The 26112-nt window shown below is 39.0% G+C and overlaps 1 protein-coding gene across 4 annotated transcripts in view; it reads left to right on the top strand.

Annotated features, from left to right (window-relative positions):
- Positions 1-26112, top strand: part of LOC139720347 (uncharacterized) — a 71192-nt gene that overhangs the window by 18800 nt on the left and 26280 nt on the right. Inside the window, exons 1-2 of one of the 4 annotated variants that reach the window (XM_071631711.1) lie at positions 8212-8347; positions 14795-14931. The gene's annotated coding sequence lies outside the window, so the exon portion shown is untranslated. Of the gene's footprint in view, positions 1-8211; positions 8348-14794; positions 14932-26112 lie in introns of those variants that run through there. The other 3 variants (XM_071631712.1, XM_071631710.1, XM_071631713.1) reach the window with 3 other exon arrangements.

Below are 26112 nucleotides of genomic sequence, written 5' to 3'. Positions count from 1 at the left end.
GGTTGAAAATAGAGCAAAATCTGGAACCTAACTGTGAAATTAATCATGGATTTCATGAAACTGATTTATGTTTTCACATTCAAACCACCTTCATCCAAATTGTACACTATTCAGCTATTACTCATATCAATGACAGTGTTATCTGATATATAGTTTATGAATTATTAAGAATCAAAAGTGGGAAATGTTTTTTGAAACTCCTAGTACTTTCATTCACTCTACACAGTGTAGTCTCAGCATTTGATGCATCATGCGTTACCCCGTGTTACCGTAGTACCCCGGGGTACCACGTTGTGTAGCGCCATCTCACGTCCACTCGAGGACACCCGCAGAGAAATGCATGCACTCTGTGTGCGTGTACAATCATTCCCATGCCACTGAATGCGATACTATGCATGCATGGTATACTAAGTACTGTGAAAGCAATATAGCGTGTGCTTCAGTGCAGTGCAGTGCAGTGGCTAGCGCATGCTAGCTCCAGCACCAAAATGATTGCCCACTTTTTGGCACCCAGAGTACAACCTTTAAAAAAATAATAATAATAATTCAACAAAATGGCTGATTTTTATTTGGTACCTCGGGATACCATGTATGTCATCATTTCAAGCACTCCCTTCCCAGAGGGCGTTGGCAAGTTAACATGAATTCATACTCCATGTGGATAGAAGGGACATATTAGGTCTGTTCACACAAGAACATGATCCTGGGCACTCGCACCCCTCCCCCCGTCCCTCCCCCTCCCCCTCCCCCTCCCCCCCCTCCCCCCCCCCCCAGTATGCAGAGTTTTATCATAGGATTGAAAAACCTTGAGTTTTATATGCATGCATGCATATACTGCACAAAACCATTTGTTAAAAACACTCTGTTTCTGTATTATTCATCAGCTATAGATGCTCTGGTAGAGTTTCGGGCAAGTGCTGCAGTGGGAAAAAATGTAGATTAAAGCAGGAGTTATCCATTAGACTGAATCATTCATGGTCATATGAATTGAGTCCAGGTCATCCAATATTTTATGATCTGATATATTAATACTTGACAATCTGATATATTAAAACTTGACACAGTGCAGTTGAAGAAAGCAAATGATATTAAATGGAACATGCTTTGCACTCCCTGGTATGTTCCCAATCGAGGCTGGAGTGGAGGTAGTGTACAGCATAAGATACAAAATTGTGTACCTGAGGAAAGTATGTACACTGCTATAGCTTCTGACCACCCGAGCATTGAGAATTAAGGGTTTCTGGGACGAACACTGCACTAGGGCTTTCTATAGCTCAGTCGGTAGAGCACCGGTCTAGCAATCCGGAGGTCTCGGGTTCGAATCCCGATGGAATCCCATTTTCTTTGCTCACTTTTCCACTAATAATTTATATTCTTTCTGGTCAGTTTATTCTGTCTTTATTTGTTACAAACTCAAAAAGCTGCATCACTTCGGTGATCCCTCGCATTTATCCCCAAGTTGAATTATCGTTCGGGTTTATGCCAGGTTCAAGTGTGTGCGTGTGTGTCACACACAAACACACTGCTATAGCTTCTGACCACCCGAGCATTGAGAATTAAGGGTTTCTGGGACGAACACTGCACTAGGGCTTTCTATAGCTCAGTCGGTAGAGCACCGGTCTAGCAATCCGGAGGTCTCGGGTTCGAATCCCGATGGAATCCCATTTTCTTTGCTCACTTTTCCACTAATAATTTATATTCTTTCTGGTCAGTTTATTCTGTCTTTATTTGTTACAAACTCAAAAAGCTGCATCACTTCGGTGATCCCTCGCATTTATCCCCAAGTTGAATTATCCTTCGGGTTTATGCCAGGTTCAAGTGTGTGCGTGTGTGTCACACACAAACACACTGCTATAGCTTCTGACCACCCGAGCATTGAGAATTAAGGGTTTCTGGGACGAACACTGCACTAGGGCTTTCTATAGCTCAGTCGGTAGAGCACCGGTCTAGCAATCCGGAGGTCTCGGGTTCGAATCCCGATGGAATCCCATTTTCTTTGCTCACTTTTCCACTAAGAAAGTATGTACTCTCAAAAAAAAATCGAGTGAAAGTATTCACTCTTGAATGAGTGAATACAAAAAAAGAATGAATTTTGAGTGAAATTGGAGTGAATTTTGAGTACAAATGGTTATTTTCATTCATTTTAGAGTGACCTAAGGGATCACTCCCAAATCTTCTAGTGATCCCTGAGGTCACCTCAAAATGAGTGAAAATGAAAATTTTCACTCAAAATTCACTCTTTTTTGTACTCAATCCTTCAAGATTGAATATTTTCACTCAATTTTTTTTTTTTTTTAGAGAGAGTATGCCCTTCTCCCAATTCCTCACATCCCTTGAAACTTCATGACACAGTTCATGGTGGGGGGAGGGGGGGGGGGGGGGCAAGGGTTAGACCCTATGTATTCCTATGTATTATCCAAAAAAAGGGGGGCTGCCCACCCCCCCCCCCCTTCTGCAGGCCCTGCCACTGACTGTACTACAGCTACCTCTATATGCCCCCTTGTTTTAGGCTACTACTCACCACCACATTCCTTTGTGTTGACAAACACAAGAGCAGGGCAGAGTGGTCAAGTCATAAAATCTCATTAACATGGATGGTCTCGGAACTTTCCCCTTCCCAAATTTAGACTGTCCCCCTGATAATGTCCATCATCTACACTATATATTTGCGTATACTGTATGTGAAGTTAGTTATAATCTCCCCGTTTGTTTTATAAAATGTAAAGTATCAGGAATAATATATTCACAAGTTTAGTACCCATGTCCACATGTATTTAAGAGATAGAGGAGTCTAGTACACGGCTTTGAAACTTGCTTTGCAAGTCCCCTTGCCACGGCGCAAGGAGTTATACATCCTTTATCTTTATAAGCTCTTATTTTCACAAGGGTTTAATTTTAACGAATTCAGTGAATTTTGTGAATCACTGTTGGACGCAAATTTAACAACACGCAAAAATGTCGCCAGGCGCTAGGGTAATTGTGCATTTACTTTAGCATTAGTGTCAATTCACAAAAACAACATCTTGCATAAATGTGTGTGACCTCCTCATTCGCAAAAATATCTGTACTGAAAAATAAGTCTACTATAAGGACTTGTTCACCCTGAACACTGGTTCTGCCAGACCTCTTGCCACCCGGCAGAGGCTATCTCTATTCATCCACTCCAGCCCCGATTGGAATCGTCCCAAGAGTGAAAAGGCTTATGATTTATCAATAATGTATTCATCAATGCTGCGGCTGCTGTGTCCATGGTGTCCTACATTCGACCAAAAGATTAATAAAAAAGAGGCTGAATTGAACAAGCGTCTTGTGACTTCTGATTATTCTCATGGTGTTCAGATGCAAAAAAAACTTTAAAAAAAACATATATATTGATATATATATATATATAATACTAGAACAGTATTCTTGTAGCTATACCAACACAGTATAGATATACAAAGAATTTTTACCTCTGAACGCTGACTAATGAAACGACATGTAATGCAACGACGTATAGCGAAATGACGGTCAGAGCATCATTTTGAACTAGAACAAATCAGCATTCCATCATGTCCATTATGCATCGGAACGTATGGCGACCATAGAAAGGTATAACTGGGTGGGGCTTTATGGGAGCACACATGAAAGGTGACCCTATACCTGTCACTCATGACCATAACAGCACGCACAGCGAGAAACTACACATCTATGTGATGATTTCCAGAACAGTCAAGATTAGCGTCTGAATGGTCTGTCGCCTATACAATGATTCTTTAATACGTCGTTTCTTTATCGAGTTTTGGTATTTACTCGCTTGCATCTGAACAGGAGGCCTGTCTTCGGGAACTTTTACTATACTTTAGTGTGCAATACAATGTAAAACTCGCCTACTAAAGACCACACTATACCAACTGAACAGTGTCACAACCAAACAAAAGAATGTCACTATATAGGAATAACCTCTCCCTGGAGGCCAAAGGACCAGCTAAACAAGAAACAGGAGCATATATAATATTCACATGGGTATATCGTCATGGTTACATTATATAAAATCAAGCAGGAAGATTGATTATTTATACCAGCTCATACACATAATGGATACATGCATCAGGGAAACATTCTACATTTGGAATGGGGAAAGTTGTAACACCATGTATGGTCGTGAGACTCTGTGAATGACCACTCCGCATCTTCCCTTGGGTTTTGTCAATATAATGCATTGTGGCTTTCAAGTGTTTTAGCAGTATTCTGAAACAAAGGGTTACTGTACATTAGTGGCATTTTAAAGGGTGTGTACAGTTCTGGTTGAGATGAGGATTTAGCTTTTAACGTTTTGCGAGATATTCAGAAACCACTCTATGAGATGTCAAAGAGCATGCAATTCTAAGGTGTATCAAAAGTTTATTTGATGAAAATCGGTTTTGAAATGGCTGAGATATCCAAAAACAAGGTGAAACAAAGAGATCCTGATAAAAGGCATGGCCTGTTGCCTTTTATTTTTATCACTTTTTTGGGATATCTCAGCCATTTGAAAACCAATTTTCATCAAATAAACATGGATTCCTTCTTAAAATTGCATGCTCTTTCATGTTTCAGAAGAGGTTTCTCATTATCTCACTTAGGAATGTTCAAAACATGAACCCCCCCCCCCCCCAACCAGTGCTGTACAGTCCCTTTAATCAAAGACAAAATAGGATGAAAATCACAATCTGAATACCGAGATTTTACTTTACACCAAATAGATGATACCTCTGGATCACAACCCTCAGAGATGAGATCTCAGCTGATGATAATCTGTTGCATCTTTGGCATATTATTATATTCATCCCACTGTAGCCACCTAGTGTAACAGGTTTCAACATTCATAGATGTTTGCATACTTTTTGTGCATTGTGCACCTGCACACTCACCAGCAATCATCAGAAAATCAAAGTCCTGTTTCACACAAGTCTTATGTGAAACCGTGTCTGCTAAAATTTTCACATATCTGATGTGTTCTGATGGAGTGAAATTAGACTTTATTCAATGAGCTACTTGAAGATGTTTGGGTGGAGCTACAATTTTTGAAGTCCTTTATACCCTGGTTTTATTTCAGACTCTTGAGTTTCATACGTATGATTATCTCAATCCAGTCCACCCCTTCTGGCAACTGCTCTGAAATGCAACATTGAATATATTGCATGCATGTCCTTCCCCTTGCTGACACTTTTTTACCAATCAATGGGTACTGTAAAACACAAAATTATCGCGGCATGAAATTTTTGTGAATTGGAGCCGACAGCCTTTTTTGCGGCATGAAATATTCGCGAGTTGCCTCTAACATTCAGTGCATATTGTGTAGACCAGAACTTTTGCGTGCATTTTAATTTCGTGAATCTTAGCTCTCGCGAAATTCGCGAAATTAAAATGCACGTGAACATTCCTCGTTTTACAGTAGTCAGTGGTCATTCATCGGATGATAATGCCCTGGTCACTCAAATGGACAATGTCAGCGAATAGGCCCTGCAATAAATTGAGGACCAACATCAGCACGGTCACAATTAACATTCCAAGTGGAAGTGTGCCCCCTTGTGGAAACAAACTGTCACTTCTCCACCTGTTTTGGCCAATGTCTGAATTCTACAAATTATTTGTTTTTCTTCACAAAATTATGGTATTTCCTAGCCTCCATGTCACTGTCAGGGACATTCAGCTGACCATTATGATTATACAAATGTATGTGAAATTAAATCTCTCTGTCGAGCTGTCCCAGAGGTATATCTAAGGAGTGGTTAAAAAAGAAAGAAAGATAGTTTTCTCAGCAGATTTAGGACGCTTTCCATTCATACCTATTATGTCTTCAAAAGAAGAGCCTTCTCAGCACTTTCTTTATACACATGTACATGTAGGACCAACATTGTCTCCTCAAATTAAACCTTCTGGATATGAAAAATTCACTCAATCTACATAATATCAGATTACAAAAATACTGATATGAGAGAGAAACAGGAACCTACAAGTTTAGTTTTAAAAAAAAAGAAATAGAAGATTCTGAAACTGAAATAAACAAGTATATATGAACAAAAACGAGTCAGAATGAAAGACATGTTGTTTTTTTTTCTTACACCACATAAGACACAAACATTGAATAGTAGAGATACCAGCACCATCCATAGAAGTGTGGTTTCTGGGTTAAAAATTAACTTGTACAAATTGTCATATTATATTCCTTTATACTTAAATGCATGTTATGTGTGACATAGCAGCTAGAGTTTTGGCTTATGAAGGAAGAGTAAAAACTGCACCAGTGTTGGTATGTGTGACACTTGCCATGAATCCATTACAGTTCATATAATGACGTTCCATCTCCGTGGAATAGGTCAAATGCACAGCCACAGAATGATGCTTTCAATTAGCATGCATACATTCATCAGATGTTTGGGCAGCATATTAGATGCTATACAGAGTGGCCTTTGGGTACGCTGAAATTAATTCAGTTGTCACAGTATTGTTGTTATAGGAAATTGAAAAGCTCACAGTAAAAGACACTGGTGATATCAATTATCCAAACACATAGGCCTACTATATGGAGTGTAGTCATCATGTACCAATACAATTATTTCTGTATACCAGTACTTGCTATGACTGCTTATTCGTACGCAAGGTGCAACTAACATCTTATGCTCCATTTTGAAAGAGCCTTTCAAACCAGAGTTACCGTGACAGCATCCAGGTAATCTTTTTTGACCCTGCATGTTAAAATGGTCAAAATACTGCTTGGACGTTGTCACAGTAACCTCTGCCAAATTCTACCGTAGCCAGCTAGGGTAGTTACGAACTGTATCTCCTCAGCGTAAATGCATCAGATGTGCCCTGTCTATAACAGAAAAGATAATCTGGTACTAATTTTCCCACCATCCATCTATAGATTCTTTTTGAGTAAAACATGTAGAATGTCTGATCAGTTATGTAACAAATGTGTTATATTTTATAGGATATGCCATAAAGTAAGTTTCTTGATAAATTTCAGAAAAGAATGAAATGAAAAACTTTTTAATGTAGAATGCAGAATTAAAAACATGCAAAACTCTTCTCACCCTGCTGAATGCAAAAAAAAAAAAAAAGAGGAAAATAGTCACATGAAAATATCCACTTTTCTAGTAAATACCTCATCTGTTGGTTATCTTCATAATTGGCTAAATCTGGAAATTTTCTCATAGCAGAATGATTTTTTTTCTTCTTTGTTTTTAACCAATATATGTCCACATGCAACATCTGTTTTCCATCATAATGACTGTAGTATTTCTAATCTACCTGGCTTATCACTTTACAAAGCAAACTACGCACGTAGTTAATGATTTGTGCCATGTGTTGAAAATTGAGTACTTATCGCAATATAGGCAGACTTCAGAATGTCTTATCGTTGAACCTGCTAGTGAACTCTGAAAACAATTGGAATATATTGCTATCACGTGTCAGACCTGATTGACTGTATTGTTTGCTTAATTGAGTGCCTTATTGAGTTTATGCAGTCTCATTTTAATAGTGGGGCTGATAATTCCAATGGAGTGTTATGAGTCTGTATTCAGGTTTTGTTTTTCCGTGCTTCAGTGAGCTGATCGTATACTGCGAGAGAGGGAGGTCGGAGAGTAAAGTTTTATTTAGTGCTACGTGTACAATTCTCGCTCTCTCATTTGCTATCGCTCCCTGTCCTTCTCTCTTGCTCATATACACTCTTCTACAGGTTAGCGCTGTTGTAATGACATCAGCAGTCAGAGTAGCATATCCCTGAGCCGCTGTGTGTGTTGTAACTCCATGGTATGAGCGACACACACCCACATAATCACACACATACACACACATACACACACAGACGGTGGGGGGGGGGGGGGTGCTTCAGAGAGACTGGTATAAAACGCTGGCACCGCCCACTTCTACCTCGCACTTTGTAGAGAGAGACAAGGAGAGAGGTACAATGTACCGCCTCTCGTGAACAACTGATAATACCGCGTACCACAATCATATAGAAAAATGATGACATTTAAACCAACTAAATGGATGAGTGGGCAAGAGAGAGAGGGAGAGGGAGCGAGAGAAGGAGAGAAGTGAAAAGACTGATGAGTATATAAACGATCTAGTTTGCTTCCAGGCTTCATTGCTCATGGCAGGAATATCCATGGTGGTTGGTGTGTGGTGGTGCTGCTGCTGCTGCATAGCCTTTATGAAATGCCCTCATGTGAGTGACTTTTGCTAGAGGATTAAGGAATGAAGATACAGCTCTATAAATTTCATTGACTGAAATATCAAAGCTGAGTTTTGGACAGTGTGTTCTTTATCAATATTTTCTTGGCTATACTTGGCTTGAGGATGGTATTGTTTCAATACAGTAAGTACCCCAATTTTGCTGCACATGTTTCTTGAGTGTTTGAATTTGTGATCAGAATATTGTGTTGTGGAATTATGATGTAGAGATTGAGAATTTGCAAATTTGTTCTGTTTTTTTTTTTTCCAGTGTGAAATGGATATGTCTTGAGCTGGATTCTATACATATTCGCTGACAATCTCTTTCACAAAGCTTTATAGAGAGAGTGGTATTTATGTTTGCATGCATGTAATACTTGGAGAAACTTCATAGAGCATTAATATGAACATGACTTGATTCTGGTTACCAAAGTAGATAACTTTGAAGAAAAGCAGATTACTATCATTAAAACAGAATCAGACTTAATGTTCCATGGGCTGCTTTATGTTGTTTTGTGAGCCCCAAGTATTGTGAGAAGTCCTTTATTGTAGTTGAACTAACAAAAGAATGAAACACTCTCTCAGAAGAGAAATTTCCCAAGTAATTGGAGTGCGCCGGTGAAATAAAAACAGAGCAGTATGAAAAATTGTTTGGGCAATCTATTAAGTGTGAAGACTAATGAAAACAATTTGGACTTCAATAATGTAATTATGAAGTATTATTCCACTTCAAATACAAGGTCCTTCAGAAAATATATCATATTTTATTAAAAACTTCATCACATGTACAATGTGTAGATACTCTATAGGCTACAGGGGGACATACTATATCATAAAGTAGGTCTTGAGTACGGCACCTTGGCATCTGCAAACTAGTTTGCTGTAAAATGATCCAGGAAATTAACTAGGAAGCGAGTGAACGGACCTTGTGCTAGCTTGTGGTATGAATGATAAAGAACCACTTTACATACTGTATTCTGAGTATGCAGGATGTACGTGTCCATGTACAGTATATATGTATGTCATGTGGGAGAACTTTGTCACTGTGGTGCCATAAAAGGACATGCTGAAAAAACAAAAAAGTGTAAAAGTTTGTCGTAAACATTAGCAACTTTTTAGACCCACTATATAACTTGCACAATGAAACAGCTGAGGACACACAGAAATATCCTACTGTTTGCACATGTTGGCAAACTTTAAACCTGCTGCTCCAATGAAATATCAGAGCTAGGTCAAAAATTTCTAATGAAGCTTTTCACTTTAATTTGTGTCTGATCCTGCCAATCAAACATTGCACCAGGGGTGTTGTTCGAGGAGGGGGGGGGGGGGGGGGGGGGGGCACTGTTTACCTTTGGGAGCAGTGATTTAACAAAAAGTTTGAATTATCACATTTGATGTATGTTATGTATAGTTCACAAAACAAAACATCCTACCATATAAAAATTCTGCAGTAAAGCCACAAACACAGTGGAGATATCGCAAATTTTCTCAGTAAACCATAACTGTAGGTGGTTAATTTAGAAATGATTTTAATAGTTAACCATTGGTCATATTTTGTATATAAATAACAAATAACATCAATTAGACTGATTAACAATTTTACACTGATTGTTTTATCCCAGATTCACATTTTACAACTAATCAAACGCTATAGCTGTTTTGGTTTTTTTTTTTTAATCTGCAAAAGGTGAATAGTGGCTTTAATTTGTGATGATGGATGTGAACAATTTTCTTGTTTGTTTTTTTATAGAAAACTGTCCTAATATTTTACCTAAAGTGTGTATCAGGTTGTAGAATTTCAATTCTGAAAATGCATTGAATCACCTTCACATTTGATGTGGATACTCCCCACCCCACATACCCTCCCCGCTTGGTCCTTTTCCATAGACTTAGCACAGTGGAGTATACTTTTTAGATTGACAGATTTCCGAGTATTTCATTAAAAGTGTGCACCAGATCTGTCATTTCAATTCCCAAAACTTGTGCAAAAGTTGCCTTCTTGTGGGACGAGATATCTGCTCTCAGTTAACTCTTTCTGTACTTGGTTCCCCTCCATAGATTTAGTATGTACTTTTGGGCCTAACAATTTCCCAAATTCCATCAAAAATGTGTTCACAAGAATTTGTCTTTGTTAAATTCTAAATAATGCAAAAGCTCTGCAGTATGCAAGGGTGTCAATGGGCGGGGGGGGGGGGGGGGGGGGGGGGCAGTTACCCTCCCCCATGAAGTTATTGGTACAAACATTATTTGGCCTTAGATGCAGGAAGTTTTCTAGCTGTTTGATAGACATTGTCCAAATATAATTACCCTTGAAGTGTACACCAGATAGTTGAATTTCAGTTCTGAAAATGCAAGATCTCCCTTGCATGGGAGGGTGATACCCTCTGCCACACCCTCCCGCATTAGGTCCTACTCCATACATTTTGTACACTTTTGAGAAGGACATATTCTGAATATTTCATCAAAAAGTGTGAAGTAAATCTATCACTCCGGTTCCAACAAAATCAAAAGTCTGGTCATGTTGGAGGGGATATCCCCTTTCAATTAAAGTGTGTGTTCAGTTCTGGTTGAGGTGAGGATTTAGGATTTAACCGTTTTGCGAGATATTCAGAAACCACTCTGAGATATCAAAGAGCATGCAATTCTAAGGGGTATCAAAAGTTTATTTGCATTGCATAATATCCCGTGTATACTGTGGGCGTGGTTTCAGAGCCTTCCCCAGGAGGTTTGAATATGTGTAGGAGGCTTTAGAATCCCATTTTTGCATCTATAGCATAAATGCGTTGTTAGTTTCTGTGATCAGGAATGAATTATAAACTGGATCAACCCTGAACTCCTGAAAGCTTACATGGTGGTGTTGTGGTCTTGCATCGATTTCTGTTTCGCTGAAAATGTTAAACTCTGAAAGGTGTCACATCAATTCATCAGTGAATCCGAAAAAAAAACACAACTTTTTCAAGTTATTCGCTGGGAAAAACGCATTGTAATGTCTGCCTTTATGCTTTCAATTTTCTGTTAATGAGGAGGATGTTGATGAGTGCAAGTCAACTGTATCAATCACCAGCTTCAACTGGTTCTGGATGAGCTACAGTAGGCCATCAGAAGTCTTTAGGTTGGTGTACATGTACTAGACTGGTCACCCCCCCCCCCCCAACACATTTAATATCATTTACCCCCCCCCCCAAAAAAAAAAAAAATCAAAAATCAAAAACAAATCAAAAACAAATCAAAAACAAAAACAAAACAAAACAAAACAAAACAAAAAGCACAAAAACATAAACAAACAAACAAACCAAGACATAAATTCCTGTAATTACTGATCTAATTCAGAGCAACAACTGGGAAAAAAAGTGATTAGTTGTGTAGAATTTCCTTTGTATGGTGTTTAGGACTCCAGTTTTCGTAAGTGGGCTACATAAGTTGTGTGACGGTCTCAGTCTCAGTCTCAGAGTCTATCAGTGAATAATACATCACTGAACTTTGCATTAATTGGCACCTCTGCAGAACCCTGTTGCAGACAATTGTGTCCAAGTGTGATTGATTTTTTCTCTGTATTTTGAAGTATCATTCTGTAAAGTGTATACAACCCAGTTTCACTTCACACCATTACATGATAATAAAGTTTGTAAATCTGTCATCGCCATCAGCATCTAGTTGTATACACTGTACGTGTGTAATGCCATTGACATGCGGTAATATTGAGGGGGTTAAGGGATTTTTACTTCTTCCTGAGCCATGTTGGACAGCTCTCAGCTCCTAGGTCTTATCCTCTGCTTGGTTAGGGAAAAGTGTAATTAATTTACAGTCTTGTATCTAAACATTGTATATCATGAGTTACAGTTCTGATGGGTTTCTTTACAATAAATGAGGGCCTCAAGCACCTGGTTTGCATGTCTGGACAAACTATCGCTGACTAAAATTTACCATCAATAAAGTGTCTGCCCAATAATGATGATCCTGTTCTGTTATCTCTGAATGCAGGAGGTAGTTGCTTTCATTGTGTGTTTACTGTCCTTTATTTTATAGATATAAATGCAGTAGTACATGTAGCACACCTTTTTTTTTTCCCCCACTAGAAATGAAAACTGGGTGTCCTTCCTGTCGCCGCCGAGGCTGTTTTCAGTTGACGCATGAAGAGCTGATATCAGGGCTAGGAAGTGTGTAGCTTTTTTTTCACCGGCCTTCAAGGCATTCCTAATAACAGTTCTGAATGCATGCAGAGAGCCAAAGCAGACCATGTCAGCATGAAAGCCTAATGAGATTTGCAATCATATGTGATTATTATTCATGAGCTAGCCATTCCTAAGCCTTATCCTGTGCCCCACTCTTTATGGAATAATGTCAGCAAAGAATAATTCATTACTGTGTATGCCGTATATTTAGTGAGTCTTAATTCTCGCGAACTGGGACTTCCTGTAAGTACTGTATATTGAACAGAGAAATGCATACGCTTGCATCACATTTATCTGGATCAGAGTCATTATTTTCGTGTGCCTTTAATTTCGCAAATACATGTAGCACCTGACTCGCAAAATTCATGAAAATAAAAAACCTTGCGAAATATTTGGCATATCCTATACAGTATATACTAACAGTCATTTTGGCCAATGGAATTGCTTTAAATTCACTCATCAGCTGTTACTTGCAAAATGCAGTATACATACACTGCATCAGCCTCTTTGAACAGAACTGTGCTGACTGGTTGTGATTTTTGCTGCCAAATACTAGTAGCACCATCCAGTAGACAGCTATTTAGTAATTAGCTTATGTGCTCATAAGAAAATTACCTTTCTTTTCCTCAGTTGGTTAGGCACCTCACTCATGTCATGGAGAGATAAAACTTGCCCGATTTATAACAACATATGGAATTCATGTTCTAACAAAGTCAAACTTGCGCAAGAACATGTGACAAGAATGGTCTATCAATTAACACTTAGCATACACTTCATTGTTTTGCATTATATGTGTGAAGAAACTTTTTTTGATAATATTGCCAAACACCAGTCTTACTATCAGGTAGATGTGCTGGCAAGCACCATTTGTAAATATTATATGAATAATTATTTCACCACAGTTGCTTATAAAGTGAAGTTACAAATCAACATGGCTGTCGGTACAAATGACCTTTTTCTGTTCTTACAAAATGTTCTATTCAACGGCATGAATTACAGAGATTAAGACTGGTAACAGTGGTATGCGAAGGCCCTTTTGTCGGTGGATTGATTCTGACTTGTGTAACAACCATAGGCTTGCTTCTGTTGCAATAACTACAGCAAGATAGCAGATTTTGTGACCGCCGGGCTCAAAATCCACAGAAAGTAGGCCAAAATTGATTTCCATTGTTTATGTAGTTTTAAAGAGTAATTTCTAAATTTTAAGAATATATAAAATTAGACCATCCTGACCCATTCAAAAAGTGATCAAAAAAAGAAAAGAAAACAGTTTCATAGAAAGGGAAAAAAGAGGATTTGAAGATTAGGGTTACTCAAGTGTGTTGCACATATAGTATCAACAAGAATATATTCTATTTCCAAGTGGCATCAATACCTGTCCAAAAAACAGTATGGCCCAGAACAATGGACTACTGTATACGCTGATTGTACATGTGTGCATTAAAAGAACTTCAATTAGGTCTCAGAAGAGGTCTAGATTAGATTTAACTTCACTTCTGTACCATTATATATTATCATTAACATACAGTTTAACAGGCTGGGTATAATTTCAAATTCCTAAAAATTTTATGACTGATGAATGAGCATTAGGATGACTTAAAACACTGTATTTGTAAAGTTTGCGTTTCTTTGCCATGTAAGTTTTTGATTTCATAATGCAAACAATTGGGTCAGGATAGACTTTGAACTTCCCCAATCTGTCCTGTGTGAAGTGTCACAAAACAAACTAATATAGAGTTTTATCTGTACCTCAATGACTGGATGATACTACAGTAACTAAAATGTCTAGTCCAGAAGACTGAAGCAGTGACCCCCCCCCCCCCCCCCCCCCGGGGGGGGGGGGGGGGGGGATTGACGTTGTTGTCGTTGTTTATCATATGTGCTCCTCCTGCATTTGTATAGACTGTTTTCCCATCTTTTCAAATTTTTGGAAAAGTTGCCAAGTTTCTACTAAATTAGACGAGCAAGTTTTTCTAGCATTTTTATTCAGCCAAGAAGGAGTGCTGAATGCGAGGTCTTGTCTTAGAAGTGGGCCTGTGGGTTTACCCTTTCAATGCAATGGTGTGCTCTTGAAAATTTGAAGAAAATGTATGTGTGTGAGATTAGTCTTCTGTTGCTTGTCAGTACAATGTATGTTTAGCCACTTACAAACTCAAGGGATGTTTCATTACACCTCATGGAGGGGAGGGGGGAATGTCATCAAGAATTTTGTCAGATATTTCCACTGAACAAATTTGGTTTCAGCCAATTAGATGCAAGAATTTTAGTACCTTGAAAATGTTGTAGGTGACCGACAAGTTTCATGAAATGTCTCCCTGATATCCTTTTTGTCCTGTGCTATATCGTATGTTCATACTTTTTTGTATCGTAGTGCACCATATTATTGATGTGTCTGTTTGTTCTACATTGTTGTATTTCAGCAGAACCCAACAAGTTGAGCGACTTTCCATGAAAGGAGGTGGCATCAATTGGGAATAGACATTGTCTGGATGAGAGGGACAATGTGGGGACGCTCAGATGACCCCTATAGACGGATTTTTCATCAACACAGTTACCAGTAAGTTTGCTCTTTTTCTTTTTCACCGTCAGGGAAAGTGTTAACCTTATTTGTTTTTATAGGCCCTGTCATTAGCTGCTTCAAGTATAATAAGGAAATTGCTCCACATTTGTTATGCAAAAACAGCTTTTGGACAAATTTTAGTACAGTGCTCCCCCCTCTTTCACTTGGAGGCGTTGGCCGGGAGACATGCTTTTCTGCTCAACTTTTAATAGCTGGTATAGGCACAAGCACATAACACAACATGAAGCCTACAATGTGTGCACTTAACTTTGGGCATGTATTTTGCTTATTCTCATGGTCGGACATCCGGGTATTTTGCGTGTCACGGGGTCATGGATAGCGGTGGAGTGAAAACAAACAGTCGCGTGAGCCTGGAGGGGTAACGCTGTACGTGTTTTCTGCCGGGGCGCCCCGCGAGCATAGCGCTAGCGCAAGCTGTACTACTGTAGCTGTGCGGGCAGCAGGATTAGGCCCTAGGCCTACCCTAAATTAGGCCCTACCTTAAGCCTACTACAGTACTAACGTTAGGCCTATAGACCTACCTGAAGTTTCTATGAGGTACTAAGTAAACGTAGATATCGGGGTAGGGCCTACTCAATGAGGTTCTACTGCACATCTGGCCATTTTCGGGTCGTTGATCCAGAGTCCTGCCGCGATTTCATACGGGCACAGGTCCAGTCCGGCTGCCTTCAACTTGGCAAAATACCGGGATCCGACCGATCGATCGACAGGATCCAGATTTTTAGAATATTGCTGGCAAGACATGATGCATGTATCTCATGAATAAATGACAAAATGAATACTAGCAATGAAAAACAGTCCCCATGTCTGCGTAGAGTTGCACATAAAACGCGTCGCACATGCAGGCACAGCATGCAGTATGCGCATTATGCAGGCTTAGCGCGTGCAAGCTGTTTGTTTTCACTCCAGTCAACCGGAAGTGACGTGTAGCCGACCGCAAGAATTAGTATCTATGGTAACAAGTACAGACACGCTTCGACACCAAGCGAAAAAAATGGCAATAAAAAAAAAAAAATGACTCGGCAGTCTCATTGTCTGGGCAAACACATCAACAGAAACAAACCTTTATTAATTTTGTTGTTGTTGTTTTGCAAAGTAATACTGTTCACAGTTCACAATACATATCAAGTCACAATGGCTACGATTTGTGAATCCCAAGAATTAGACAGTGCTGCTAGTTACATGTACCTCCAACAAGGGAGGAGGTTATGTTTTTGTTACTGTTGGTTTGTCCAGGTGCAAAATAACTCAAAAAGTTGTGCACGGATTTGGATGAAATTTGCAGGAAAGGTTGAGAATGTCACAAGGAAGAGATAATAAACTGTTGGTAGTGATCCTGGAATTTGTATGGATTTTATGAGGGATTTTTCGATATTTTGGCAGGTAGGGTCAATAAACTTTGGAGTTCAAGCATACATTGTATTTTTGAGGTTATCATATGCGCATTAGAGTGGATGCTCTAGTTTCTGCTTGGCGGAGGTCTGTGCTCTCAGAGTCCTTCTCTATAATTTCAAATATTAATTTTTTTACACTGTCAGAGTAAATAACACGTTTACCAACATTTTTGTGGAACTTTGCGCAGAAAATATTGTTAATCATATTTTTTCAGTTTATCCCTGATTCACTGTCTGTCACACACACACACACACACACACACACACACACACACACACACACACACACAAATATATACAGACATACACAGATGGAGAAAATGGACAACCCATAGTGGCGGTCACTTCGCATTCTTTCACTGCAGTACATTTGTGTGTAGAAGCTGACCGCCCCTGTTAACCCACCAGCACAATCTGTACAGCCCCCGCAAAGTATGTCCAACTGTCCAACGGCAAGCCTTCAAATTGTGCAATGGGCAGGATCAATCCGGGATTGGTTTAAAAAAAATACTTCCTGTCCGGAAATGACTTCCTGTTATTATTACTTCCCTGGACTTTAGTCATCATTTTTAGATGTTATTGAGGGACATAGAAGTGTTACAGCTAAAATATATTCCATATAGAGCGGTTTGTGGTCCCAATTACTGTATTAAAGTGATGGAAATAGCACATATAAAACTTTGTTAAATCTATTTTGCTGCATGTAAGCATTGTTGCCACTATCAAAAGCTGTTCCCAATTACTGTATACAGCGTATATTTTGCATTATCTACACGCTTTTATACAAAGGCTGTTTCATGCAACTACAATTTGTACAAGATTTGACCATGTTTAGCCAGCCAGCTATGGTGACAACCAATCTGTGCAAACTAATTTAAGTGTTTCGGCCAAAACATAATTAACAGCAACATGTTTGACAGAATTGCTCTTTAAAAGTCATCAAAAAGGAAAATATTCTGCTATTGTGAAATAAGTGAAGTGGTTCATTCTGGTAGATGCATTCTTACCCTGACTGTCCCCACAGTTTAGTGATTTGTGTCAAAGTTTTTGACGAACGATCCAATGTACAAAAAACTTGACTCTCTGAATTGTTGCTGGTTTCAGTAAAGTAAAGTTAGCATCCTCAAAGATCAATTTGCAGGTATTACCTTGTTTCATGACCTTGCTAAATTTTGCTAGTTTTTACCGTATTTGATGCCAAATTTGTTCAGATGCAATTATATCATGTTCCTTGCGGAAACACAAATTTATGGTAATGGTTCCCATTTGTAAAGAGACCATTTACAATGTACTAACAGTTTATTGTTCTCGTTCGTTTGGAAATTGTTTATCATAAAGTTTAAGTATGATTCATAAAGTGTGATATGCAGGTATACTGATATCTTGCTGCAACAAAGAATTTGATTCCATCGTTTTGTTTGCCAATTCTGTATTTTTTGGTATTAATATGGGAGCTTTTAATTACTCTGACTTTGAATGCATCTACAGTAGTGGTATGCAAATGCTGATTATTTTTTTCTTTGCAGCAATACAGTTTGTAAATTGTATTTTCTGCCATACAGCAGAGAACACCCTTTTTTTTTGTCAAGTGAACCATGGGAGAGTGTACTTAATAAAACATTATTTTGAAGCAAAAGGAGTTAACATGATTATATACAGTAAATTAGATATACCAGAGACAAAGTGCCGTGCTTGTTTCCTTTGACTTGCCACATCATCAAATGCTATCAAGATGGTTACCATTGAGGTTGGCCATCCGCTTACTGGAGAAGCTATATGCTCAAGCAGGATGCTTTCTGGTGAATTATGTTGGAATACACACAAAGCATTGCTAATTTATTCTTACATGAAGATTTGCATGATGTTTACTTTTTTTTGATAACTCAAATGATGTAGAAAGTAAATTAGATATTGATAGAAATTGGCGTTTATATCTTGACTTTTTTACTGCCTTGTTGTATTGCAAGACATCCTTTTCTTTTTAGGTAAATGTGTGCCATTTCTTGGCGGAATATAAAGATATCCACAAAGATGATGGCTGGATTTGTAACTGAGGTCCAACTTGAATAAGGTAGCAGAGTCATGTGGGGAACTAAAACTCTAGACTCGAAAGCAGGTCAGGAGGTGCAGGGCTGAAACATTGCCCAGTATTTGATTCTTCAACGAGGTGTGCATCCACTCTGACCCTCTTGACCCATGAGTGATTGCTATTCGTCAGTGCTGTAGGGTTATGTTAGTGGCGTAGAAGGACTGTTCAGTGCAGTTTTTGTTTGTTTTTATACTGCATCAATAAGGCAAACCTGGGTTTTATATCACACCACGATGACATACAATCGTACCATCATCAGATGCCTGGGGAAGTGATAATGCTGTACACAATTTGTTACAGGGATTCTCGAATGTACAGTGTATGTTAGCTGGCCCAGCCTTCCTAATCCATGGTATACCCACACTACTGGGTTTATAGTAGTGTATAAATACAGAAATGCATAACGTAAAAACTGAAAAAGAAACCACAAGTACATGTAAACACTGAAAATGCATCAAGTGCTTCTGGAAAGCCCTTTCATGATAAAACAAAAACAAAAACAAAACAAAAAGCAAAAAACAAAATGGCGACTTTACTTTGATGGTGTATCTAAGACTCCAGTATTTAGATATTCAATTTCGAAACCTCTCTTATAGTCTCTCTAAGGTAATAAATGAACTTTCAGTAGTCTCAGATTTCTGTGTGAAAATAAGAGGAAGGCACAAGACAATGTCATGAGCAGTAAGATGAATAGACAGATTGATGCATGTAGTTTAAATAGAGTGAGAGAGAGAGAGAAAAACAAATGCACTGATTGCCATGGTCGTGATGTTTGCGTGTCAGAGGAGAGGTTCATTATTGTCATGTTTTGTTGCTTGAACTTTTGTATGGTTTCCTGTACGTGATGAAATGTACAGAGGGACTGAATTCAAATCAAGATGTATCTGTATGCCTATGCATACACTACATGTACCATGTTAACATGTACACATGTTGTATGTTATGGCTTTGTTCCAAGAATGTCACAGTATGGCCGATACTTACAGGAACACGTGATGACATTATCTTGAAAGGCAATGGCTGAAAGAGCTAATGTTGCTTAGATGTCATAGTATACAAATAATGACTGCTATGAGGGGCATAATTAAAATTATGGGCCCAAGGTGATGTGAAAACCATAACTATGCCCGAAGCGAAGCTGAGGGCATAGTTATGGTTTTCACATCACCGAAGGCCTACATAATTTTAACTGTGCTCCGAATATCAAGCTGTCATTATTTGTTTTATATACCGAAAATATAGATTCTGAAATATAGATACCGAAAATATAGATTCTAGTCTCTTTTACAGCACTCGCAATCAATGCTGATCGACAGCGCGGCGGTCGTATCATTGGTGCGTACATATGAGTGATCTATTAATGTGTACAGGGTTGCGACTGTCTCCAAACCTATTTACAGGGCACAGTTGATTCTATGCCCCCGGGCACAGTAAATCATGACGTCATTTGGATCAAAAATGGGGCACAGCTATTTTCATGACTCCACTTTTAACCAATCAGACAAGAGGAATCTATATATGAGGTAAAAAATACAAAATGTAAACTCTGTACTACAAGAAACATATTGGAAGACAAAAGTTTTCTGTATCAGTTTATGTAATAGGGCCAATATCGAAGTGACATTCTGTGTAGTGTCTTTCTCATAATACAGTGTAGTCTGTAAAGGCAGAGTTTTGAAGAGTATACTCTTTGGGAATAAAAAAAAAGATTTGTCCTTTACAGAAGGAATGAACAATATTGTTACCCGGCTGATGTAGGCATAAAACTTCCACAACATTTTCCAGGTGGCAATGATGATCTGTGTTCTTTGAAGACTTACTGCAACAGTTAGGGCCGATGCAAGTTCGAACTTGTTTCTTCTGTTTTCGAATCAGATACCTTACGGTCATTGTTATGATATTACTTACAGTTGCAGATTAAGAATTATGTTTTCCAATGGGTATTAATTACACACCTTATGATTGTGTTTAATAGAGCAGTGTGGATTCAGACTGTAACCTCATCGACGCGCCCTGTAAAATTGATATATCTGATGTGCGTCATAGATTGTTTCATGAACCAGGAAATTTCTCAGGCTTCAGAAAGTGTGAGATGTGCTGGTTGTTTATGAGTGCTGAGAGTGCTATGGTTTTCAAAGTTCCTGCAGCCCTTTGGTTTCCTGAGCCATTGGAATCATCTCAAAATCTGACCTAACCCCCCCCCCCCCAGTTTATTTCTCTTTCTCATGCTTGATACATTACTAAAAGTTTTATCTTCCACGTCGCATGTACATGAAACACAGTATTGTTCTGAAATAGTAATATTATGTTTTAAAGCAGCATTTTTATTTTATTTTATTTTTTATTTTTTTGGTGAAAATGATTGACAAATTGCCCTCCATTGATGTACATAAGCACCAATTATTCAGTGTTTTGGTGATAGCCATGATAAAAAATCATGGACATACACTCAGATTGTACTAGAGTTGGACTGGAACAAACAATCTCCAGATTACCAATACTAGACAGGCATCACATCCACTAGGTACTTATTAGCTGTCCTGTAGCCCAACAGCAGTGCTGATCCCTTATAGTAGCGGGTACTGCATATTTATTCAAATTAATGACTCAAAGCAAGAGTTCTTTTGATAATTTGAATAAAAAGCAGCCTATTGGTTTGCAAAGATGAGCAAGAATTTTGTGATTGGCATACACACTTTTGATGTGACTAATATGTGGCACCCATGTGATACCACACATAACATTTTATGTGGTATTATAGTGAACAGTCTATACAGTTCTAATGGTCATGCCATAAAGCTGCAGTATATTAATATCCATTGAGGCCATCGGTTTTTTGTTTTCAATTTTTAATAATGCTGTTATTGCAGTTCACTCTGCCACCAGATATTAGTTTGTTTTCGCTTGATTTCATGTCTGTGTGTGTGTGTGTGTATGTCTGTGTGAAGTAGCGTGTACAGTGTCGCACGTACATGTATGCGGGGGCATGTGTGTGGGGGTGTTTTTGTTCAAGTTTGCCTTTGTCCATCCGTAAAAAGATTAAAAGAATCTTCTTTCAAATACTCTGTAAGCCCAAAAATGATAATGGTAGTATCAAAATGGGTGGTATGCAGGCACGATGAACACCTCAATATGGAACAACTCCTCCGCAAAGGTGAGCTTTACAAGCACCAATAGAAAGAAGAGAGGAAAGAATTAACTTACTCAAGTGTGATTTTCGTATTTCATATTTGTTTAGATTTCCATGCTTTGAGCTTCTTTTTAAAACACACAACCAGTCATAAAAATATGTTTTTGGATAGAATCACTGTTTTGTTTTGTTTTGTTTTGATCTGTGCACTTGTTTTGTATCACTGCCCATTTGGAACGGAAGAGATATACAGTTGTACAGCTGTATCAGCAAATAAATGCAAAGTTGACTTTTGAATCTTGGATACTTTGAAGATACAAAGATTTTTTGTTGATTTTACATTTCCCAAATTACTCTCATCTGTGAATTATACATTAAGCTTGCTGAAATTAGTGTATGACAAAAAACAAAACAAAAACACAATAACTAAGTTTCCACTTTCAAGGCATCTCACTGTCATTTTCAGCTCTTACAAATCATACTCTTCATCAATGTGGATCATTTCAAAAGAAACAAGGACATATTCAGTGATAAAAATTATTAAGGCATTTTATTGTAAAGTTTCATCATATTAACATGAAACCATGGTTTTGGACATAATCAAAATGCAAAGTACATGTGTATGTGAGACAAATGAGATCTTATGTCAACATTTGTACTTCTTTAAAAAAAAATGCAAACATCAATATTATTCTCCTTTGGTTGCCAGTGTGTAAATACATCTAGAATGTGTACTTGCAAGGAACATGTTAGCCATAGTCACACTAGCAAAAGATCGCAAAGTCTCCCACTGGCTCTTGTGTGCCATAATGCACAGCTTAAAGGACAAGTTCACCTTCATAGACATGTGGGTTGAGTGAATGCAGCAATATTAGTAGAACTAATCAACAGATTAGAGCAGGAGGGTGGACGGACAAAAAGGCAGAGGAGGGTCAGTGAAGATCCAGAGGACCATGGGGGCAACCATTGAAGGGAGGCAGATAAAGAGATATCTTAGAAATCTTTATGAATGCTGCAAGTCTACCCTATAAAAAAGGAAACTTTCCTCACAAAATTCCTTATCTCTCATTTTATCAATTCACATTATTGCTATCCAATGACGGGAAAGCATTCCATTCGAAGAGGCTGTCTTAGAAATTACTTCATATGCTGAAACCATAATGACTAAAATATTGCTATCCATTATACATAGTAACATATTCTTCAGTAATGAAATGTATTTTTTCTCCCTCTGGCTCTTGTCTGCCAAAATGTTAATATAAAATCTGTTTTGTTGTAACAGTTCTTTTTTCATGTTCGCACTTGTTCATGCATGACTCAGCAAAATATAATTCTGCTTCGTCAAATACAACTCATAATCTTAATAGAAATGAAGATGGGTAGGAGTTTTAAAGACTGTTTGTGTGGACTGTGCGTGTGTGTGTGTGTGTGTATGTGTGTTTGTTCATGCGTGATGTGCTCATTGTCTTTTATAACCATCAAGAATCAATGAGCCGTGGGTGTTTGTGGATGCAATAGCTGCAGTTTTGTTTCAGAGATAAGGCATCACTCACCCTTAACTGGAATGCGTCATATTTTGTTCCTCGTCACGGGAAGTGGTCTTGGTGACTATGCTCTTGAACCATCGGGATATGTTATGTGGTGGAATATTGCCTTGCCATCTTCACAGTGCACTGAATTTCACCTCATTCACACAGTGTTCTGCCTTAAAGTGAATCTACCCCTTGGGGTAGCCTGACCAGATACCATGCAAAACACGGCATCAGACAATAAGTCAATACAACAATAGCACTACATCCCCGACACAAAATACGAAACTGTTGAAACTTTAAACGTTCTACCACAAATTTTACATTATACTCAAGTGGAATAGACTGCTTAAACTTGAGTGTGATACATCAGTCCATAGTGAGCCCTTGCGCTACATCCATGGATATAAAAATTGCAATTTCTAACAGCGAACGCTGACCAGAATATCGAAGTCCATCATTGCACAATTCAAAATACCAGCTTTGAATGATGCAAGTTGTGCGCATTATGCTTCGTTTTTAAAAGTTGTGAATTGTGTTTCAATATCAATAATGCAGAAGTGGCGCATAATTGATTTGAATTGTGAATAAGGGGTCTGAGGTAATCAGTGAGATCGTTGAGTCGGTTGGCGTTTTGGACCTCATTTGTACAGCCCTGTCGCGATTTGTGTACAGCAACAAGGTTGAGTATAGTAACCCTTGGGGTAGACCCAGTTTGTGAAACAGAAACTGCTCATGCACAATAAATGTATTCTTGTTACCTCTGCCAAGGAGGAGGTTATGTTTTCATCACTGTTAGTTTGTTAGTTTGTTTGTCCATGTCCAAAATAACTCAAAAAGTAGTGAACGGATTTGGATGAAACTTACAGGAAAGGTTGAGAATGACACAAGTAATAAATGATTAAATTTTGGTAGTGATCTGAGAATTTTTTGGAATTTATGAAGGATTTTTGATATTAGCTGGGTTCACATGTACAAAATAGCGGGATGATGATCGCACTCCTATCTCGAGATTTTTTTGCAACCGATCACACGCTCCAATTTAGCGGGATAGTGATCGCGCTCGGAATCTCGAGTTTTTTCCAAGCGTGCACACGTACAGAATTATCCCGCTAATTGCCGATCGAGATAACAGCAAAGCCTGCAAACTCGGTCATGCAGCGCCCTTCTCTATCACTGCCTGTGCGCACTTTCCTTTGTCCATTGTTTTTTGCGCGTCAGTGGTGTGGTTCTCGCGCTGTTGTTGTGGTGCGCCAGAGGTGAAGGACCTCTTCGCAGAGGCCTCGTTGTTGTGATGTGCGCATTGTATGATGGGATATAAAAAACTTGAGATTCTAATCCCAACTGTTCACACGTACCGGCGCGTGGCGAATCATCCCGCTAAATGAGGAACTAGCGCAAGATTTCTTGGGATTAGCATAGCGATGCTTATCGCGTTAATTTTCGGGGTATTTCTATCCACATGTGCAAAAAACTTGAGATACCGATCGCGATGCAAATCTCGAGATTTGTATCCCGCTAATTGGTGTATGTGTGAACCCCCCTAATATTACAGGTAGGGTCGATGAACTTGGGAGTTCAAGCTGCGCATTTTTGAGGTTTTCAAACGCTCACTAAAGCCTCTCTTACATCCCGTCGTGCGTGTTTAGAGATCGTGTGGACTCGGAGTTCCTGTCAGGCGTGGAGTTGTTGCAGGGTGAAAATTAAATCGGAGGGGAAGTATGTAGTAAGTTTTTAATGAGTGGGTGTGTCTTGCTCAAAAAGTGAGGCCGCAAGTGGTCTGTATGCCTTTTGGAAGTAGGAAGAAGTAAGGAGCATGTAAGATCTCTCCTTCCGTCGCACACAATGAGTGGGATAATTGTACGTGAATTGCAAGTGAAGCGTACGTTTTCAGAAATCGTATTTACAAAGTAAGAGAAACGTAAGAGAAACGTAAGGAGCAGAGAAGTGTTAAGCAAGACAATTGTGCGTCAAAGTGGAAGAACTCACGGATAATCGCAATAATATAAAAGGGTGCACTGAGTCTCTTCATCGTTCATGTGGAATCACTGCAGAAAATGTCGACGCTGAACTGAAAGCACGCTGTCCGTATCAGCTTTTATATAGGAGCACGATGCACCTGAGCATGTCTCAACGTAGTACTTCTGACGCACTTTATCGTGCTGATCACGTTCGTCGTCTTGAGTGTGACGCACTTCACAAGTATGGTAGTAGTACTCACCACGCATTTTGGAAGTAGGTAATACGCACAGAGGAAGTGCGCTCACCCCCCCCCCCCCCTTTTGTTAACACGTACATTGAAAGCAAGTGGAAAGTAAGAGCCTCTTGCGTGGTAAGTACGCCTTCGTGGGAAAATACCCCCCGAAATTGTTGCATGTTTTGCCTGCGTTACACGCACACCTATCGAACTTACCCAGTACTTTTGTCTTGCGTACTCCGAGTGTGCCCCACCCGTGCTAATTGTCGCAGCCAGGTCGAAGCGAAAAACTGGCCGGCCAGTTTTCAGGCTGCGTGCTATGCATCGTGTTTGCGACCTCCAAAAGAAGTACTTTCCACTTTGCATCTCACTACTTGGCAAATTTTTGGCACGCAAACCACTCGTAGGAGCACGCACGACCGGATGTAAGAGAGCCTTAAAGTGCATGCTCTAGTTTCTGCTAGGGCAGGCGCACTGCGCAGCTGAGGGTTTATGACATAAAAGCTTCTACATGTATATTGGGAAATCTGGCGATTTTTCAGCATGTATACCAAAGATAGTAGAATGGGTGGAAATCACTGATCTCTATGGAAGAGCCCAAAGAGCTTTTCCCCAGTGGTGGAGGGGTGAAAAATCTCTTTGGGAAAAGCAAGATCATCAATGAAAAGTAGCTGCTTGGCAGAGATCTGCGCTCTCAGAGTGCTTTTCTAGTTTAAAATGCTGGTACTTTGTAATTTGTATTTTGAAGACAAATACATTGCAAAATATCATGGTATATAGGGTGGTAATTCAAGCTTTGCACAAAAAAAAAAAAAGCA

The sequence above is a fragment of the Diadema antillarum genome, unplaced genomic scaffold, assembly GCF_040938485.1.
Source record: "Diadema antillarum isolate AM-2024a unplaced genomic scaffold, OU_Dant_1.0 scf00000127, whole genome shotgun sequence".
NCBI lineage: Eukaryota > Metazoa > Echinodermata > Echinoidea > Diadematoida > Diadematidae > Diadema > Diadema antillarum.
Note: the sequence above shows the minus strand (reverse complement) of the source record. Positions and strands in the feature narration are given on the sequence as shown.